The sequence below is a fragment of the Rhodnius prolixus genome, unplaced genomic scaffold (genome assembly GCF_049639745.1).
Source record: "Rhodnius prolixus isolate KJV_2025 unplaced genomic scaffold, Rpr scaffold_6, whole genome shotgun sequence".
NCBI classification, from domain to species: Eukaryota; Metazoa; Arthropoda; class Insecta; order Hemiptera; family Reduviidae; genus Rhodnius; species Rhodnius prolixus.
Window position 1 is genome coordinate 23,087,320 of NW_027411634.1, and position 19,361 is coordinate 23,106,680.

The 19,361-nt window shown below is 35.6% G+C and overlaps 1 protein-coding gene across 14 annotated transcripts in view; it reads right to left on the bottom strand.

Annotated features, from left to right (window-relative positions):
* CARPB (Carbonic anhydrase-related protein B) overlaps positions 1-19,361 on the bottom strand; it is a 458,344-nt gene that overhangs the window by 180,876 nt on the left and 258,107 nt on the right. The window contains exons 1-2 of one of the 14 annotated variants that reach the window (XM_074141643.1): positions 14,817-14,963; positions 14,555-14,733 (exon numbers count right to left, since the gene is read on the bottom strand). The exons of 11 other annotated variants lie outside the window; for them this stretch is intronic. The gene's annotated coding sequence lies outside the window, so the exon portion shown is untranslated. Of the gene's footprint in view, positions 1-14,554; positions 14,749-14,816; positions 14,964-19,361 lie in introns of those variants that run through there. 2 more of the 14 variants (XM_074141640.1, XM_074141642.1) reach the window with 2 other exon arrangements.

The window sequence follows — 19,361 nt, forward strand, 5'->3', positions numbered from 1 at the left end:
AGTTGCTGCCGCCCGCGTGCTACCCACTCGTTTCTGACTCTCCCCCTTGGTGCCTGCAGCTCTTCAGGCCTTTAGTACGAAATATAGACGTGCATACCACGGCTACAAAATACTGGTGCACACGCCCCTTCTTACAGGCTGGAAGAGTGGCCAGCATAGACTCGTACCTCGTCACGCCTCTAACCTCACCTGACCCTGGCAATCCATTCTACAAAACGACAGATAACTCTTGGAAATCTAACGAAAACCTAAGTTGTAAATTTTCTCAGACATTATCTAGTTTAAGATATAGTGTAAGATGTGAAAAGAGCTATTGTTCGATGAACACTCTTGTAGCAAAACAAAAAAAAATTAGTCGTTGAAAAGTTTTGTCTATTGTTAATTGTTTGCGTGAAGCTAAAAATATCGAATAAGGTTGCAGAGATGATAAATCGATATGATCGATATAATCGAATGATAATCAACTATATTAATTTCATTGTATATTAATTTGAAATATGTAATTAATAATAAAATGTAAATAAACAGCCTAACTTAAGATCTTTACGAAATTATTGAACGAACCTAATTCTTTAATTTTGATTTGACTTCTACATGTCTCATGCAAAACCAGTGGCGCCGACTTGGAGGCGAGTTATTCCTCCTAAAATAAGTACAGTTCTGCAACTTGTTTTCGTAAAACGAAACATAAGTTAAGATTGTAATAGGGCGGCCCAAGGCCTACGCCACTGCGACCCCTTTGGATCTATTGTGGCTCCCCCTCTCTAGATCTCCAGACTCGTCCATTTAATCAGATTCTTAATTCTGAAGAGCGACTCTTTGGGTAAAGCTCACAGGCCTTGGTTTTTCCTCCCGGAGGAGTAACATCCTTAGCCAGACAAGCCCCTCACACTGACACAACACGTGCATTTCCTCCTCCTCTTCCTGACAGAACCTACAAAGGCTATCATCTGCCAGGCCCATGCGATGCATGTGTTTTCTGAACCTGCAGTGGCCGGTTAATAGGCCTGCAATTATTCTGATAACCACACGGCCTTGAAGGATTCAATCTGCAGTTAGTTTTGGAGAGTAGCACCTAATGAACTCCTTCGCCTGTCACACCCCAGTGATGGCCACCACTCCTGAGACCTTCTCTGCACCCATGAAAAAGTAAAAAAAAAGTAAAGTAATTGCCTATTTTCCCAGGCGCGCTTTACTTCCAACTACCAATTTAGGTATCGTGGACGGAGGCGACTAGCAAACATACTTTACTGTAAATTTCTTTTAACCTTTAAATAAAATTCAAGGCCTAAAGACCGGGAATCGAACCCAGTGCCACAATGCATATTAGCTTCGCAGGTCTCGCCTCCAACCGCTCGGCTACCGTGGGGCCTCTCTGCACCCATAATTTAATGGCCGCACTCTTAAGGCTCTTGGAAACTCCAAAATAGGGCTCCGGGCCAACGAAGTCTCCCGCAGCACCTTCACGGGCCAGCGAATCTGTTATACTTAAGTTTTTTTTATATCCTGAGTGACCGGGTATCCACACCAGAAAAAACCTTATTTTTGTCATTTGATTTCCGCCAGGGCACACACACAGTCTTGAGTTAACCTGATATGAACCAATGGCTCTTTGAGCAGCCTGGCTGTCGAGAAAATCACGATCCAAGACTTAATTATTCCTCGTCTAATAATTTCGGCAGCACAGAACTTAATTGCAGATAGCTGCGCTTAAAAACGAAACATAATAATGTACCATTCTTTTAAATAGCTCACAGATGGAAATTGCTTATGTTTGCAGTCACGATTCTTTTTTTTAATTTAAGAAGCGTCATCTGTAGACACTGGCATCTGAAGCCTTTTTCCGTTGCATTGCTGATCACTGGATAAGTAAATAAGTGTAAGAAGCTAATCCCTCTCCCAAAAAAGTAATTGAACAGACGGAACAAAAAGGAAGAGGTAAGTATCCTTCATGTCGCAGTGGCGAACTTCTGTGGAATTAAATCTAAGAATCTTGTAAGTAGACAAAATCTAACGACAGGACTCGGAACACTATCTTAACCCAGAATCGCCATAAACTTGGCTTGAACAAAATTCTTAAGATGCCCCAAAGGTTGGCTAACCCCTACATTCTTATCTTTCATTCACTCGTAGCTTCTCTTAAGACTCGTAGCTTTTTTGGATTTCGGACCCGGTAAATTGTTCAATTTTAGGCTCACTAAAGGCTCGCGAACTTTACCTAATAATTTTTTTTTTTTTTGCAAAATTACCTCTTTCAATTCCTTTAAATCTGACCTAGATCCACTTTTGTGGTTATTTTCGTAGTCTTTGTTCGTTGACATTTAACCTTTTAACCCATTGATCTTTCTATTCACATAATCAAATATGGTTTCAAAGTTATTCCTATAATGTCCATATTTAACGGTACCAAGAAACATTTACCATAGCTGCCGTAATGCAATAATAACTAAATCACAATCTCTCTACGCGTCAGCAGTTCACATTACTAATCCGACGCCTAGCTCGACAGCTGTTAACCAATTCTAAACATATCCTTCGCAAGTACCTTCTGCATCCACTAGAACAATCACGCCAAGTCTGCTGCTTGCATTATTATCATTAATTCGAATTCATAATTAAGTTAGCTTGGTATTTATAATACTTGTAACAGAATATTGTTTTAGTGTCCTTATATTTGATTCTGATATTCTTTCCACCAACAATTCTCTTTCAAAATAACACTGAATATTGAAGTTACGACCGAATAATGGTGAGTAACGAAGTATAATATAAGATAATTTCAGTAAGAAAAGGTGCGGTGATATTTTCATGCTTAATTGTCTAAAAACCACAATAGAACTTTGTACTATAAAGGTATAAAACATTAATTCCAACTATTTATAGAAAGTGGCCGACAAAAGCTCTTCATTGCGGTTCTAAACATTATTATTTAAATAAAGTGCATTCGCAATGAGCACAAATAACAATATGAACTGACAAGTCCTATTGTTTTGTTTAATTAAACACAATAGACCCTTCAGTCTATTATTATTTTAAGGTATTGTTTGGGGTATATTAGCTTATATTGATCGCGGTTAGAACGAGAATTGTGGGTTAAGTACTGCTTACAAATGGTCGGCTTTAACTAACATTTAGAGAAAAAGTTGGCACTATTAATTCTTTAAATTAACTTTAAATCAATTTCAAATAATTAAAGGGAAATTTAAAACTAATAGAAAGAATAAAAGCAATTGAGATCTGAAATATTGCAAATAGATTCTCCAACCTATTTTTAGTTTATTTTTTTGCTTATGTATTTATGTTTCTGGCAATCAATCTGGTAGTAAAAATTTAAAAACCACTTAAATTGTTTCAATCTTTGAGACTAGGTAATTGTTGGTAAAGCACAAAAACGCTTAAAACTTTTTCGTGTTATGGTTTTTACACGAAGTTTTGTCAATTATTACTAATCATTTTTAAAAGATAGAAAATTACAATTAAAAATATGTATGTGTACATGCTTGTTCAAATTTAGATACTTTAGTAGAATATACATATGTATTTGCGATTAAAATAAGTTTTTTTTTTTGTTTTTTTTGCCTACCAACAGTAGCCCTGCTGATAGGGAGTTTATTTACAGTATCGCATAACATGTACCACTGTTTGTACAACATGTTATTATATACAATGCAATCCATAATTAAATACTAAACTATACATACATAATAGTAATAATAAACTATATATACCTAATAATAATAATAATAATAATAATAATAATAATAATAATATTAATAACTAACTATTTATACATAATAATAATAATAATATACAATAAAATATATATACATAATAATAAACTACATATACATAATAATGCAGAATTATATCTACAAGTTCTAATATACATACATGCAATAAATAAAACTCTTTACAATATATAAATACACCCCAAATAAACAATATTTAATACAGACTAATATACAATATATTTATAATACACACTAGTATACAATATATATACATTTATAATACCTAACGCTATTTACAACATTTATACATATTATAATATTTTTTATATACATAACATAATACGTACTATTTCCATCAAAAATTTCAGTCAGTCTAGTCAAAAAATGTCTATCGATATTGAATGTATAAATTTGTCAAATGTTGGTAACTTTTCTCTTGATAGGAGTAAAGATCTCTCGATGGGCCAGTTGTGTCCTGTTGTCGTAACGTCTTGTATTAGTTGATGTCTGTACCGGTCCAGAAGCGGGCAGTCATATATTAAGTGGGTCCAAGTTTGTTCTGTAGTATTGTCGCAAGGGCAGCTGCTGTCGTCAATTATATGAAATCTGCGCAAGTAGTGTCTAGTTCGTCCATGTCCAGTCAGATCCTAAGGGACTAGTACTAGATCCTAAGGGAAGGGCACAATAAGTCTCTTGTGGCTGCGGTGCCGTGGGGCGTAGATTAGACTAGGGCGGCCTCAAGACCTACGCCACTTCGACCCCTTTGGATCTATTGTGGCTCCCCTCACTCTAATGCTCACCCTCCAGACCTGTCCTTTTGATCTGAATCTTACTGTTGGAGAGCGACTCTTGGGTAAAGCTCACAGGCCTTGGTTTTTCCTCCCCGAGAAGTAACATCCTTAGCCATACGAGCCCCTCGCACTGACACAACATGTCGTTTTCTCCTCTTCCTGACAGAACCTACAAAGGCTATCACCTGTCAGGCCCAAGCGATGCATGTGTTTTCTGAGCCTGCAGTGGCCGCCGTGTGGCGTAGGTCCGGCCCATCTACTATTCCAATTCTCTACTTTGTATTGAAATGGGAACCAAAATTATAGGGCAATTTATTTATGCTTTAAATGAAATTAAACATCTGAAACAGATAATGAGTATGAATATAAATTATGCTGTAGCTTTAGCATCAAAAAAATGAATACATAAAACAATTCACTCTAGTTTAGGAGCGTACATAAATATGAAAGAATGTTTTTTTATTAAACACTTTTATGTAAAAGAAAAATGAAATAATTTGTAATTGTTTTATAATAATTTTAATAATTTTAAATAATTGTTTTACGTTTGTTTGATGTTTCATTTGTAACAAAGGAATTATTTACTTTCTTTAATATGGAAAACGTAATTGAAAAGTCAGACTAAATAGAAATACACGTTTGTTACAATTAATTCTGTTAAATATTTACTGAGATTTTAACGCCGGCATAATTTTAAAAACAAACTTGGCAATGACCGGAAACAACAAAATTGGCGGTTTTTTGAAGATAAAACTATTTATAACCTTTGCTTTGCACAATTTTTAACGTAAGTTTAGTCACTTTCAATATTTTTCCTTTAAAAGGGCCACACTGATGTTAACCTATCTTAAAGCTGTTAGGTATTTCCACAGTTCTCAGCTTAGCCTTCCATTTGTATCTCACTTTCATAATGATTATTTTACGAATCTAAAAGATTTATTAATTTGAATCCAGCTGAAAGCTGGTAATAATTTACTATTTTTGTGTAAGAAGCGAAACGAATAATATCAGTTAACTCAAGACTGTCTGTGTGCACTGGCGGAAATCAAGTGTCCAAAATAAGTTTTTTTATGGTGTAGGTACCCGGTCATTCAGGATATTAAGGAACCGAAGTATAACAGATTCGCTGGCCCTTGAATGCGTTGCGGGAGACTTCGTTGGCCCGGAGCCCTATTTTGGAGTTTCCAAGTGCCTTAAGAATGCGGCCATTAAATTAAGGGCGCAGAGGAGGTCTCAGGAGTGGTGGCCACCATTGGGCAGAGACAGACGAAGGCGTTCATTAGGGGCTACTCGCCAAAGCTAACATTGGCAGGAGATTGAATCCATCAAGGCCGTGTGGTTATCTGGATATTTGTAGACCTATTAACCGGCCACTGCAGGCTCAGATGCATTGCATGGGTATGGCAGGTGAAAGCGGCACTGCACTTGTTGTGTCAGTGTGAGGGGCTTGTCTGGCTAAGGATGTTACTTCTCGGGGAGGAGAAGTAACCATGGCCTGTGAGCTTTACCCAGGAGCCGCTCTTCAGCATTAAGAGTCTGATTAAACGGACAGGTCTGGAGAGTGAGCTCTAGAGAGGGGGAGCCACAATAGATCCAAATAGCCCTATTAGAATCTTAACTTATGTACGAAAACAAGTTGCAGAATTGTACTTATTTCGGGAGGAATAACTCTTTGTCCCTATATAGTTTTAGAGAAGTCACAGATGCCCTGGCCTCCAAGTCGGCGCCACTGGTTTTGCATGAGTCATGTAGATGACAAATCAAAATTAAAGATTAAGGTTTGTTCAATATCTTAAGTTACGCTGTTTATTTACATTTTATTATTAATTACATAATACAAATTAATATACAATGAAATTCATATAGCTGATTATCATTCGATTATATCGATTTATCATCTCTGCAACCTTATTCGATATTTTTAGCTTCAAGCAAACAATTAACAATAGACAAAACTTTTCAACGACTAATTTTTTTTTGTTTTGCTACAAGAGTGTTCATCGAACAATAGCTCTTTTCAAATCTTACACTATATCTTAAACTAGATAATGTTTGAGAAAATTTAACACTTAGGTTTTCGTTAGATTTCCAATAATATAAGACTAAAAAAAGCTATCTGAAATGTAAGAAATACGTATGCGGGAAATTTGCAATTGAAAAGTCTATAATTAATTATAAAAAATGATGCAATAAAAAATAAAATCTCTTTTTCATTGTTAAATAATTATTATCTTCATTCTAAAATAAGAGATTTAAGTAATTTTTAAGTCCGGCCATTTGACCGGTCACGGTAGGAATAGTTATGCATAAATGGCGGCAGGTTTAGGGTTAAAGGTACTGTTTACCACTGTTGTGCTTACTACATACTTCAAAGAGGGTATACAAAGACGGCAATCAACGTTTGCTTTTTGTTTTAGAATAGTCCCCCGAAAATCGTACTCAGCGAAGCTCCATTCTAATAAGGTAACGTTTGTAACTAGAGGTAAACATCATTTAATTTTGTATTAATCACAATTTCCACTCAACAGTTATTTTATTTACTTCAACTAATAAGATTACCCGAAAAGTAATTCCTTCGTACCTAATTTTACGCCCCCTTTTCGAGAAGAAAGTGAAAATTAATATTTAATTGGTTGCCGGAGCTGGGAGTTTATTCTTGTAATAAAATTAATCCATCTTTATTTTCCAGGCCTTTTTTTCCCCCCCAAGCTGAAATTCTAGTGGCTCTCTGAGAATCTCCTGTTGAAAATTTAAAGCCTGAGATTCAATAAAGGAGGTCCTTCATCTCTCAGTTGCCAAGTCCGGATGAGAGGTACACTGGGTGCAACTTGGAGGAGAGGAGAAAAAGGATTAAAGAGAGGTTGTCGGGTAGAGAACTGGTTAATAACAACTATAAAAGGTTTTGTAATTAAGTCTGCTCCCCTGGATAATGAAGGAATACACGTTTTCTACATGGACTTTTTATTCTTTTGGCTATTTCTCTTTTTTCACGTGCCCAGTATGAAGTGACTTAAGCCTTTATGAAACAAATCCAACGTTCTTTTTTTTAATGCCTTTAACAATTTTAGTAAAAAAATTAAAGGCTTCTTTAATCGGATTCTAAATTTTTATTTTCTTCCGCTTATAAATTCTTAATTTGAAGTAGAATGTTAGGCCTGCCTAAAATAAAAATGCATCATTTTATATTCCTGAAACTGAATTCTTTACTGCGGAGAGTTGGATTTGCCGTACACACTTAGTGCAAGCTTTTGCTAAAACTAGGTAATCACCCCTATTATTCCTCCTCTTAGGCTTTTAAAATATTTTTTATTTTTTGTTTTTATTATCAAACACAGGCCGAGGTGCCCGCGATGCCGAGAAAGGCTGACAGTGTCGCACGTGTTGGAAGGGTGTCAGGCACTGTGTAGCCAAAGAGAAAGAGCAGGCCTGCCACATGATAAACGTGCAATTCTTCAAGAGAGTTCTCCTTACATAAGGACGTTATTTACATATATAAAACAAATTAAGTTATATAACAAAATCTAGGTTAATAATTAGGTTAGTTTTTTTAAAGGGGAAAGGAATATCGAGTACTTTCCCCTTGAGTGAAATGTATTTATTGGCGTGAATGTATTTATTAGCGTGATTGTATTTATTGGCATGAATGTATTTATTAGCGTGAATGTATTTATTGGCGTGAATGTATTTATTAGCGTGATTGTATTTATTGGCGTGAATCTATTTATTGGCGTGAATGTATTTATTGGCCTTAATGTATTTATTAGCGTGAATGTATTTATTAGCGTGAATGTAATTATTGGCGTGAATGTATTTATTGGCGTGAATGTAATTATTAGCGTGAATGTAATTATTGGCGTGAATGTATTTATTGGCGTGAATGTATTTATTAGCGTGATTGTATTTATTGGTGTGAATGTATTTATTGGCGTGAATGTATTTATTAGCGTGATTGTATTTATTGGCGTGAATGTATTTATTACCGTGAATGTATTTATTGGCGTGAATGTATTTATCGGCAAGAAAGTTGTATGAATGTTTAGGATAGATCATAGTCCGGGGTTGAAAGAATTTTTATAAAAGTATTTTAACCCCTCTATGTTAATTTTTTAGACTATGTTTATTTTAGAAAGTGCAGGAAAATTTGTTAAAAGTACTGCACATTATCATAGTTCTAAGGAAAATAGCCTCCTTATGGTAGATTAGGTGTCGTTCGGCAATAAAACATTTTTGGTTTTGTCTTTAATATCTTAAGTTGATGTAGATAGGGGAAGGCACAAAATATATTTCACTCTCCCCCTCGTCGACTGGATCGATGAGATAAGAGGGGATGCGTGGGATATATACTCCAACATACCTGGGCTCCACCCTACCTTGCTCAGCAAGGTGCAGTATGTGGAAGCCCGAAGGTACCGCGTGCCGACCCAGCTCGAGTGGCTAAAAGAAGAGAGAAGCTTAAAACGATTAGGGGCGCTAATGACTTCAGCAGTCGATGCGCCAAAAAAAAAAAAAATTATCAAACAAACTGTGGGATTCAACCAAACGTTCAAACCTCCAAAGAAACCAGGCCTTGCAGTTCAAAATTCTTCGCTCTACAGTAAACGCTCCTTTCTACGTCACTAATCAAACCATTCACTCAGACTTAAACATTCCTTTCGTCACATAAATGGTTAAAACACGTTACAGAAAATTTCATCTTAACATTCAATCTCATCACAATCTCACTTGTACAACATCTATCTTCCAGATTATTTTTCAGACCAACACTCCTAGACGTCTTAAAAGACGTAGGTGGCCTCGAGACCTCCTCTCTGATGACGAGAGTCAATAGAAAGTAAAATTTTTGGTTTTGGCGTGGCACACTTCAACCTCTCCAAGGCCCAAAAAAGCAAGGATGGCGAAGTCGAAGTTAAAATGCATGCTGATTTGTTTTTTCGATATCCACGGAATCGTCCACAAAGAGTTTCTACCTCAAGGTCAAAGGAGGTTCTTGAAAAACTTCGAAAAAGGGTCATTCGTGTGAGACCAAACATCAAGAACAAGTGGGTGTTGCATCACGATAATGCTCCTTGTCACACAGCAATTTCAATAAACGAGTTTTTGGTCAGTAAAAACATTCCTGTGGCTCCTCAGCCTCCTTATTCGCCTGACTTGAGTCCTTGTGACTTTTTTCTCTTCCCGAAGTTGAAAAATCACCTCAAGGTGAACTCATTTTGGGACAGTCGAAAACATTCAAACGGCTGTAACCGACCAGCTGAAGGCTATTCCAGTATCGGAGTTCGAGCACTGCTATGAGGAGTGGAAGAAACGTCTCCAGCGCTGTGTGGCTTCAGAAGAAATTTATTTTGAAGGTGACAATATAGAATTGTAATTCTTTTTGAATAAAAAAATTTTCAAAAAATTAGTCTCATTACTTAACTTACAGAATTCGCAGGTCTCGCAGTAGCTTTTGCCTGTAGCACCAATTGGCCCGTGTTGAGCTTGACACCCCTGTTTTTAGTTCGATTACGAAACTATTCTATTTTGATCTACCATAATTAGAAATTAAAGCATTCATTTATTACATTTTTTTTCTTTATTCCTCTATATTGAAGCATCACTATTCCAGCTAACTTGTTTTCCCCTAACTTCCAACTTCTAGTTGTTCGATAACAGTACTAAAGGATAAAGAACACTAGTAATCTTCCTGGCCGGCAATATGCAGTAACAAAAGGTATAGTCTAGAAAGAACTACAGTATTGGTTGGGGTCGTTAAAAAAAAAGGGAAGCTTTAATTGGTCTGGAGAGAGCGTGCAAGTTTAGTTTGGATTCTGAATTAAAGTCCATGGATTGAGTTTAATCCTATTTTCCACGGCTCTGTTAGTTTGGCGGAAGTTATCTCAATAGCAGCGATAGATAGGTTGGAAGGGTATACTGTAAAGGATTTAAAGAAAAGTGGAAGGGCTGAGGAGAGGCTAAAAAAAAGGCTATAACCTGTTCTAATTAAGCATAATTCTCAACTGGAGTTACTTAACTGTTTTCTATACAGTCTACTGTTTTAAGTTATCCTACATACTTTATCGTTTCAACTTTCAACGTAACTAAAATACCACCAGCAGGGGATTATTCATTTATTTTTATTTATTAATTTATTTTTTTGTCATCACAGATGTAGGCATCCCAGCTTAACTTTCACAAATAAGCCTCCATTTCTAATACTCCCACAAATAAGTATTGAAAATGTTTTGAAATTTTTATAATCAAAACAAAGGTTTAGAATTAATTTTGTTGGAGAAGAAACGTGGCTGGAACCCACAGAAATGCCACGTTTACTCTACGGCGTGGCTTCTGTCCACCTGTCCTCTTCAACTGCAATCCTCTTCCTTGTACAGGATCTGGTGCGCCTACCTTGGGCTCTACATAGACAAAAGACTCACATGGAACCCACATACTAAGACTTAAAAGACAAGCAATGACGAAACGTGCGAAACTGCTTTACAGACTTCTTGGACTACGCTCCAAATTGCCCATTGAACTCAAACGCTTAATATACAGTACTATTCTCAAACCTATGTGGACTTACGGACTAGAGCTGTGGGGTTCAGCCAAACCTACAAGCGTAAGGATGGTGCAAACATTTCAATCAAAACTACTGCCGACAGATAGTTGACGCTCCTTTCTACGGTGACTAACCTCACTCTTCCTCAACGACCTCAACATTCCCTTCATAGACCAACACGCCAAGACTAAATACCAAAAATTCCATACTAGTCTCTCGACTAGCTCTAATCCTCTTGTACAGTCTCTCGTCTCCTTGGACATCCCTAATACTCCTCGACGATTGAATCGTCAGTGGCCCCGCGACTTCCTTGTAGGCTGAAGAACTAAATCTCTCCTCTCTCCTACTCATATTCTCCTCCTCACATTCTCCTCTCTCCTATAGAGAGTGCTACCGCTGGGTAGCTTCTCTCCTCCTGCTCTTCCTGCACCAGTTCATCTCATTCACCTCCTATTTACTTATTGTATACAATGTATACAGATGGTGAATTATAAAATAAATAAATTAACAAAAAAAATTATTTTTAGTTTTAAATTCCAAAACAAATAAATTCGTCTATAACTTCTTTAAAAAAAAGTTTTTGTTACTGCCCTTGACAGTCCTTCTTTTTTGTTTTTGTTTTGCTTTTATTTTGAGTTAAATACAACCGTAATGTCTTAGTCTTGGTGATGCCTGTAGAATGTACTCAACAGTTTAAAATATTAAGGGCCCAAATTGATTCAGAAAATATTAAGTTCTAAATTGAATCAAGTAACGATTCAATTAGTCAGGCATCCAGAAAATAGCCCAAGAAATTTAAACTGAAAGAAGATTTAGAATTTTTTTTTTTAATTTATTAAGTTATCTACAATCTGTATGTACATATATACAATAAGTAAATATGGAAGTACTAAGATTAATTGGTACGTGAAGAGCAGGAGGAGAGAAACTACCGAGTGGTAGCACTCTCTACGGGATATAAGTCTTCAGACCTCAAGGAAGTCTTAGGTCGAGGAGTATTAGGGATGTCAGAGGAGGCGAGAGGACAGTTCAAGAGTATTGGAGCAAGTGGAGAGAGCAGTATGAAATTTTTGATATTTAATCTTGGCGAGTTGGTGTACGATGGGGATGTTGAGGTCGTTGTGAAGAGTGAAAGGAGCGTCAGCTATCTGTCGGAGGAGTTTTGACTGAAAAGTCTTGTACAGTCCGTATGTTTGTAGGTTTGGCTGAACCCTACAGCTCTAGTCCGTAAGTCCACGTAGGTTTGAGAATAGTGTTGTATATTAAGCGTTTCGAGTTCAATGGACAATTTGGAGCGTCGTCCTGTAAAGAAGTTCCGCACGTTTCGTCATTGCTTGTCTTTTAAGTATAGTGTGTGGCTTCCACGTGAGTCGTTTGTCTATGTACGAGGGTCGTTTGAAAAGTCCGTGCAAAGTCAGAGAGATAGCACTACTGGCGCGTATCGAGGTTATGTTTAGTTAGTAGCATCTCTTGGAAGAACACACACCAAGTTTCAGCCAGATCGGGCTATTTCTTTGTGTTTGGCATTCGTTTGAATCGAGGAAGTCGAGTGATTTTCAAAAAATGGACGAAAAAGAAATTCGTGTGTTGATTAAACACTACTTTATGAAAGGCAAAACGCCTCAGGAGACTAAAGAGAGGTTTGCTCACGCTTGACCAAAAACGAAATCGTGTGAAGTGTTGCAAGGATGGTTTGCAGCTGTTCCAGAAGAATCCGCAGGACTTTAAGCGTCGTTTCGTCACTGTGGATGAAACATGGATACATCACTATACTCCTGAGACCAAAGAACAATCTAAACAATGGGTTACCAAGGGGGAATCTGCGCCAAAAAAGGCGAAGACCGTTCCTTCGGCCGGAAAGATTATGGCGACTGTCTTTTGGGATTCGCAAGGAATAATCCTCATCGACTATCTGGAAAAGGGTAAAACTATTACAGGTGCATATTATTCATCGTTATTGGACCGTTTGAAAACCGAGTTGCAAGAAAAACGCCCACGATTGGCCCACAAAAAAGTCCTTTTCCATCACGACAACGCACCAGCTCACACCTCAGCAGTTGTGGTCGCAAAATTAATGGAAATAGGGTTCCAACTCGTTTCACATCCCCCCTATTCTCCAGACTTGGCTCCCTCGGACTACTATTTGTTCCCCAATATGAAGAAATGGCTGGCGGGAAAAAGATTTTATTCAAACGAGGAGGTGATTGCAGAAACGAATGGCTATTTTTCAGACTTGGACAAATCCTATTATTCGGAAGGGATCAACAAACTAGAGCAGCGTTGGACGAAGTGGATAAGCCTAAAAGGAGACTATGTTGAAAAATAAAAAAGGTTTACCCCAGAAAATTAAGTAGTTTGTATTTTTGCACGGACTTTTCAAACGACCCTCGTAGAGCCCAAGGTCTGTACAAGGAAGAGGATTGCTGTTGAAGAGGACAGGTGGACAATTCTCGCTTCGGCGGCACATATACTAAAATTGGAACGAAAGATTTAGTATAAAACGGAAGACAAGTATGAGATATATCATAAGAGTAAGAGTTAATAAAATTTTTTTGTCAATTTCGGTCATTATTCTAATTACTTTTGCCAAGCTTTCGACCTAGAGACTAGACCATTCTCTGGGCTTATGCTTGTAGACAACTCTATTTTTTTTACAGATTAAATTTAATTACTAACCTCAAAGGTAGATCTGTCTTCTAAACTGATTGTTTAGTTTTAGGATGACCAAATTCCAGGATCGAAAGCTTGGCAAGCAAAAAATTATAAAAAAAATTATGACTGACAAATAATTTCTCCTTCATTTGGGATCAATGATTCTGTCACCAAAAAACAATGAACAATATTCTACAACATGAGGTATGGTTAATAATATTCATTGCCAGATCTGAACTATATTTTGGTGTTGTCCATCAGGCATGGGTTTTCAGAAAAAATTTTAGTAATTAGGAAGTGGGTTCAAGGTTGATGAAATAAAGGTGCAGGGTGTGATAAATGTAATAAGAGTTACAGAGGAGTAAGGCCCTAGTTGCTAGGATGTAGAACCAGGTTGTGAGTAAATGTCGTAAATGTTACGAAAATTAATTTCAATCATTATTTGGCAAATATTTTATAAAAAAGTATGAATACTGAATGTTAGTGACGATGCACGTTTGAAGAGAAAACTGAAAACCTATTTTTTTTACTCTATTTTACTTCAAATAATTTCTCTAGTGATTTCATTAAAATATGAAATGAAATATGTACTTATAAATAGCAAGTAAAGTAATCGCCCTATTTTTTCTGGCAGGGCTTAACGTCCAACTACCAATTACGTGTCGTGGAAATAATTTGTAAATTTATAAGTCTACAAATTTCGGTTCTAACTTTCAAGTTCTACGAATTAAAAAATTGATTGTCCTAAATTATTTTAACTAAATTTCCTTGTAATTAATGAATTTTTAAGGTCACCTCTTAAAATATTTCTTTCTCTAAAAGAAAAGGATACCTATAAATCTTACCTAATTTATTCCTGAAGTAAAAGATTAAATTCTTAATTTTTGATTAATTCAAATTTATTACATCAATTCCTCCAATTCAAAAATACCAGTATTATGCGTTTATGTTCTTAGTCGAGTAAGGCGCCATTATATGTGGCCAAAATAATTTTATTATTTTTTGGGAATCATATCAGATATAACTGTAACTAAAGATACTGATTAAACACGTCAGAAACACCAGAAAATTATTTTAAATAGATTGGTTGAAAAGAATATGCATTACTTTAAAAGCAGTAAACTGAAATTAAATAAAAAAATAAACACAGAAAGTATAGTTTGATCACTGAGTAGCCATTGAACGCGTCACTCACAGATAGAGAGATATGTTGTATCAACACCCCGCTAGAGGGAACTTTTCTCTCCCTACCACTGCACTCCAGTGTTGACAACATCCTTTTCCCTGTACAGTCCAAGCGGGAATATACAATTTTATCATAACCAAGGATCGCAAATAATTTAGTGAAAACACATTCCAAAATTTTACACAAACACAAAAATTCGAAAGAGAAATTAAAGGAAGACTTTTTACAGAGAGAAAAAGGAAGAATGATTATTATATTTTGTAAAATAAAAAGAAGGTAGGTTGAAGGCAGGTTAGGAAGGGATGTAAAGATATGAAAGATTACGCTGCCTTCCTTAGAGTGAATGACGTAGAGATGTGCAACAGGTGGCTGTGATACAGTCGCACTCATAAGCGTTCTTTCAACCCAAAGAAAATGTAATATATCTTTCGCTATTATGTTCAGTTTCAAAAAAGTTTACAAAATAAAGCAAACGAAAAATAAAACTTCCGTTCCTATTGTACACATATTTATCTTACTAGACGAGGAGAGTATTGAGGTTATATTAAATTTTTGAATTTGATTTTTTATCGAAAATTTTGAGGCCTCCTATTCTCTTAATACGATGTATAATTTTGCGTGTTTTTATATTTTAAAGGAGGGTTATATGTGTTGACAAATCTCGAGTTTTTAACCAATTCTATACATAAATCAGAAAGTGAGAGGGGCCACATTTGAACAGAATTTACATTTTCTGTTACAGAGTGCCCAGAATCGTATTATTGAACCTTTTTATTTTGTTTTCTACAACTTTCAAGTCTTCTTAACAGATCTATATCAATAAACAGTTGGTACTTTACATACATATCTATATTTTTTTAATTTAAAAATTTTGTGTCAAATGTTAATATCTGCCCCACTGGTGGGGTAGCTTTGAACACAATATAAAATAGAAAGAAATGATATTACTTTACTCTGAATTTACCTTCTATCAGTTATTTCTCTCGACTACTACATTACTTTCTCTTTTAAACCACTGAAATCTAGTTCGGGATGTTGTACCCGAAGTGATGGGTTTAGGAAGTTTGAACAAAATATTCGGTTTGTTGCGCTTCTTAATGTAGGTTCGGACCACTTTCCCCTTCTCTGCGATTAAACAAAAAAAAAAAAGTCACAAACTTGCAGGTCGGTAGGGCACATTTTAACTGTGATGTTGCAATGTGCCCCCTCTCCTTCCGTAAAAGAAAATATAATATCCAACACTTTTTGCTAGCAAATAGACTTTTGTAAATACTAGATTTAAAAATACGGATTCCAAATGGTAATATGGACTAACAATACTTACACCTTCTCCACTATAATCTTCACAATACACTTCTAAAGCTGTGACAAAAATTTTACTTCCACCTTACAAAATAAAACATTCCTCAATTCTGACATTACAACCATGAAAACGAAGGGAAACTCTTTCGTTTATACAACAGGTCTACCACAACATATGGAGAAAAGTACTAATCATGAATGTTTTAAATATTTGGCGAGAAATTAAAGGCGCCCCCCTGTTCAAATTTGCTCCGCTCTCCTCTACTGTGTTTTACAGCGAATATATTGGTCTCAAGAAAATTATTTAGTGCTCCATCTGAAAAATCTGGGTTTTATTACGGAAAATGTTCTTTTAGATTTAAAATTACATGCTAAATTTCGTTTAAGTATGGTTTTTTTCGCTTTTAAGCAATACAGCGAGCACTAAAAATAACAAAAATGTTAACCATCTGTCAGTCGCAGAGATGTTGGGTCCTCTCTTATAAAATTGATCTTCCATTAACCTACAGGATCCAGGACATTTAGGCGAAACAAGGATAAAGAATTAATTTTTTACACATCCGTTTGTAAAAGTAAGTTAATATTATTCATTCAACATGTGACGTCATTGGCGCTCACAGCCTTTTATATTTCTTTTCCGTATCAACAAGGGCCCACAAAAGGTTATTGCCAGTGAAAACTAGATATTAAAAATTTTCATTTCGATCACTTAGTATACTTAAAGTTAAACTGAAATAGATCGCTAGATAATAATTTAAATATATTGAATAATGCTAGAAATAGCATTGCATATTTAACAAGATACATGTTAGTTGTTAAATACATTATAATTTAGCGGTTATGTTGTTGTCTGCAAGAGCGGAGGAAGTGGTGTAAGCGGGTGGTGTGAGGAGGCTGTGAAGCGAGAAAGACAGAACGGGGTGGCTTTATTAGCCTTCACGCCAGCACCACCTGTTGAATCAAACTCCACCGACTCTGAATCCGGAGCCACTCCACTTACCAACAAACCCTTACAATATTACTATTATAATAGCATTAGTAAAATTAATTTCTTTATTTAATATTTGAATCACGGTATCGGATTTGTACTAGTTACTAATTTGAATTAAATTACTTTTAATTAGATTACGAAAAGCGGCTATTTAAGAACAAATTAATATAAAGAGGAACATCAAATATCTTTTTAAAGAGGACTGAATAAATAAAATTTACCCAATAATTATTGAATTATCACAGAAGTATATCGATTTATCAAACAAACAGACAAATGTTTTTGTATAAATACAAAAGTATTAAAGGTTAAAGTTGTGTTGCCCAGTTCAGTTGGTATATTATGTGTGTTGTGTTCATTGATGTTTGCTTTTATTCTATAATCTGGTTTGGTTTACTTTGTTTTAATTTCAAGATTGCTCGGATTAACTTTTAGTTTTTATGCCAGGAAATATGTTAATAATATTAATGGGGACCACATTAGTATTGTGTTCAAATTAGTATACTTGAATTGTTGAACATCTCGACAGTCGGCCATAAGGCTATTGTCTACGTGTCTACGATGTAAAAATAATATACAAAAACAAAGTTTGTTTTTCTTTTGTAATTTTTGTAGAGATGTATTTTGTGCTAAAACTGTATTTTTATTTATAATATACATCATTATTCATTCAAATAACATTTTAATCTACAATTTTTTATTGTTTCATAACACCGTAGAATTGACTACTTGTAATCAGTTTTCTATTTATGACAAAAAATCTCAGTTTGATAAACATTAAAACGTAGTACGATATAGTTTACTGTATTATGATTCAATATTTTAATGGATTCAACGAAATACGACGAACATATTTAGACAAGCACGCTAGTCTTTTGTGTTTTTAGTTTGGAAATCAATAGTTTAATCCAATAGTTGTGACTGATTTCCTTTGTCTAAATTGATAAAAAGTAAACTCAAGATCTATTTGACTCAATTAATGTCAAAACAAATTTGTATCAGATGAGTTTCAACTTGATTCATTAGTTGAGTGTTGACGTTAAGATGGTGCTGTATAAATCGGTGCAAATTCTGCATGGGCTACTCTATGGAGCTGAAACTTGGACGATTATTAGTGAGGTGAGCCAGCGAAATAACAGCTTGTATATGGGTTGCATTATTAATATGATAAAGAGGGACTAAATATGCAATATGCGTGGCATATTTTGAAGAATCAGCAGCTGATAAGGCCTCGTTGTGAGTAAAGAAGGCGGTTGTAAAACTAAACCAGTTCTTGTTAGCTAGATTCCCTAGTAAGCGATAATTTGAAGTGGGCCTTCATTATGTGCAAGAACTACGTAGACGAATCAGGCCTCTATGGAAGCGATAAACTTGGATTGCTTCTCCTTGTGGCGCAACGAAGATATGTATTAAAGAAGAAAGGAATTCCAGTTGAATTGAGATAGTATTTTAAATAGTTCAAACTCTACGAATCAAGTTACACTTTACCTCAATTTATGGATGATATGTTGTAGGCTTTCTAAAATCAATTGAACGACTATCCTTCATTGCACGAGCTCCTTACAACCACCTATCTGGTCACAGGTTTTATTGGACTAAACATATTAATAGTACGTATACCATGTAGAAATTGTGGATGTTCTTTGTTACCTAATGGCAACACTGCTTTATACAATGCAGCAATCAAGAGTTAAATTGGTTTTCTCCAGAGAGACCCTCAGAAGGCCGGAATTTAAGAGGACAAAGTTCGGAATTTATTACATTGAGTGATTCCTTCCACTTGTAATATATTTGAACCACATCTGATAGGTAATGGATTTTATAGAACCAATTCAACTCGGTTTCAGCTTATAAAACTAACAAATTAAAGCTGGCAAGCCACTGAATTATTTGACGAAAGACCCATCGACTAAACTCGAGCATAAATACCAACTTAACTTCGACAAAAGGCAGACTTTCGCTTAATTGGCTCTCCAAACTTTACGTTTTACCATTCCCTAAAATCTTTGCCAGCTCAATAATTCCTCGTCGAAGGATGATCACTCGAGTTAAGAACCAAAACATGAAAGCTTTGTAACCTTAACGGCACATGATAACCATAACATAAATTCCGTTATATTTTTTAAGGACGGATATACAATCTTAGGAATGGGGAATGCCGGTTTAAGTTACT